We start from the raw sequence: 3165 nt of genomic DNA, 5'->3' as shown, positions 1-3165 counted from the left end.
GACGAGTGCTTTTAAAGTGAAATAATCGTAAAAAGGTTCTCCAGCTAAAATAAAGGTATGTATCAGTGCAATATTTGATATATTTGTGCCGGAATAACGAGATATGAGGCGGTAAATGCTGGCTCGAAAGTGTTTATTTTGCTAAGCGCCGTTGCGTCCTGTTTCGGTTCACTACGCGAGTGAGGCGGATCAGCAGATATTTCAATAAGGTGATTTTGTTTTAATTAAAAGTTGGATTTAGTGGATAGTTCTGAATACGTATGTGCACAACAAATAAAGAATATAACTTGAGCTTTTTTTGCACACCTGTTTTAGCCAAATCGATATTGTCATTATCTCATATGCTTGGTTCGAAACCAAGGGGTACGAAATAGGGTCACAATAGGCTCTACTGCCATAATAGGCACATCACCCTACTATTGATTGAGCATACCTGTTCAAATCCAGCTCATGAAGTTTATGTTTATTGGCCAAAAACCAACTGGCGACAACTTCTGCCAACTACGTTCCGAAAGTTGTCCCTTTCCCGCTTGATCTAAAATTATTTTTCCTGACAATGAACCCTCCAACAGATTTTGCACCACTTCGGGAGTCAGTTCGATGATCCGTTTCCTTTGTTGTGGTTAGTACTCTCGTCATTCCAAAAATAATAATATATAAAACGTATATACGTATGTTTTATTTAGGGCACATTTATAGACTTACCATGAACTACTGCTATAGCAAATGTAATATGCAAGTAATGTGTATAACCTCAATGCAATTGACAAAATTGCCCTTACCGGAGAGGATAATAAAATGCTCGGAGTTTCCATCGAAATGTTTGAGCTGAATGAAGGAGTCTCTATCGGTAGCTCTGGCTGAACCGTGTCCGGTACGGCAAATGAAACCAAAAGCGTTTTGGTTGTTTCCTACAATGGCACCCAGGGATGCCAAAGGTACCGGTAAACTACATTTTTTTTCGGTATATTTACATTTGCACAAGACGTACAGCCCGCTACAGCGACGCATCACTACAGCTCTTGCCAGAACGGTAGCCAAACCGAGTACATTTTCCCGTAGAGCAGAGCAGTAGAATACATTTTTGTTTTGCTGCTGTACTCCGACTGCTCGGTGAGAGTGTGGCGTAGTAAAGTTTGTTCTCTCGCTTTGTACACTTTTCTCTGCGTAGTCAAAGGGAGAGGGCCGCACATGAAAGCGTTGATGCCGGTCGTGGCGTAAACGAACCGCATTTATTGTCGTCGTTTGTGATTGAAAATATTGAATAGATTAAAAATAATAAAAAGTGTAAAATAAGGAAAGAGAAGCTGTACCGCTCGCGTCTGGTGGCTGTACTGGGGGCAGTATTTCTTTGTCATGTTGCTGCTTTGCTTACAGACTGCCGTACAGCGCTGGACGTCCTGCAATAGCGAACTACAGCAGCGTCAAAAGAGAAATGAGAATGAAGGCAGAAAAATTACACCCGCAGAAAAGGTAGGCATTTTGCATCCTTGATGGCACCAGTGGAAGCGTTTTTACCACCGATTGTATATCGTCTGCTGCTGCTACTTTTCCCGCAGTATTTCTACTACAAGAAGGCTACAAAATTATGATCGTTGAAATACGATTGCCTAATGCAGCAATCATGACAGTTTTCTAATCCTTACACTCACTGGCGGCTCCAGGGGTTGCACGAGAGGGCACGTGCCCCCCCCTATTCAACCAAACCTTAGAGGATTTCTTAAGGAACATATAAAATAAATTCTGTGTTTCATTTGATAAATTTTTCGCCGCACTCTACGCCTACCAGGAAATGCGTTTCCAAGATTCGAGATTTCATTTTCCAAATCGTGCGTCAGACACATTTTTTCAAGAAGGCGTGCCCCCCCTTTACCATCCGGCTGGAGCCGCCTATGATGGAGAGCAAGTTTCCCTATTCGTATTGAGTACCTCACTAAAGCAGAAGCAATAAACGAAAACTCTAAAGCGAAATTTCAACCGAATTCGGATACTAATTTCTCAAAAATATTCTTGAGAACGATTTAATGGCACTCCACAATTCTTTCTACAGATCGATATAGATTATTTGTCGTCAAATTTGGGCTTCTCTTGCGGAAGTGACAACTGGTCTCACATTCTAGATGTATTAGGAGAATATATAAAAGAGCGATCGATTGATAAGCCATTAGGCACGTTCTTAAATCCACCAGCAACTCATCGGTATTTTGATGACTTTTTGTTGCGGGAGAGTAAAGCGACGCGCTGTGACACCAGTGTGCAACATAAACAAAGCTTGATTATGTTGCGCGAGAGAGAGATCATCACATCAGACAGCTCAACAATCCATCGTACGGTGAGGGCCGATGATTTGGTCAACAAACTGCATCGAGAGGAAAGAGACTTTTAACGTACACATACCAATACACCAGTTATTTGGCATGCGCTAGTATTGAATTGCTGCTGAATAAGTTTCACTTCTGTGATTCGCACTGCGTGTCAGTCGAGTGAGCAGTTTAGAAACTGATTGGACTTGCGCCTGAGATGAAACCAAAACAGTTATAAGCATTTATAATTTAAGTTTGATTCGGTGGTAAGTAGTTTCTTCAAAATCGTTCGCGCTTTTGAAGATTCAACATTTGAATATCTCATCCTCAGTGTTTCCCGCACAGCTGAACGGTCAGTTAATTTTTTCAATTGATAGTTCAGCAACGTGGCTTCAATTTACTGATTTTCAGTACTATATTTTCCGAGTTTCAGCAAAACAAGCATCACTTGTACTGAGATCTTGGTTAGCTCGGCTGCGTAAAACCTGGTAAAAAGTTGCGTAAAAAGTGAGAGTCGGTAGAACAAAATTAATGGTGTAGCTTCCAATCTGCTTATTTCGTTGACGTTGGAAAATGCCTGTATATTTTTATGAAAATATAAGGAAATGAGCAGATTTTCTCCTTGTTTCTATTATCACCCTACCTGTTAGATCAGAAAAGCACCTAAGCCTAAACAAACAGCATAGGGTTACTGTTCCCTAATTCATTTTAGCTCCTCTATTCATCTCACCCATTTGAACACGTTAGTTAGAGCAGTATCTGCTATCTCTATTCAACGCATTAGCTCAAATGGTAGGATGAATAAGGGTACGTTGTACTCGACTTTTCACTTTGCTCAAACGGGAGCATTTTACATTTTACA

The sequence above is a fragment of the Topomyia yanbarensis genome, chromosome 3, assembly GCF_030247195.1.
Source record: "Topomyia yanbarensis strain Yona2022 chromosome 3, ASM3024719v1, whole genome shotgun sequence".
NCBI lineage: Eukaryota > Metazoa > Arthropoda > Insecta > Diptera > Culicidae > Topomyia > Topomyia yanbarensis.
Note: the sequence above shows the minus strand (reverse complement) of the source record.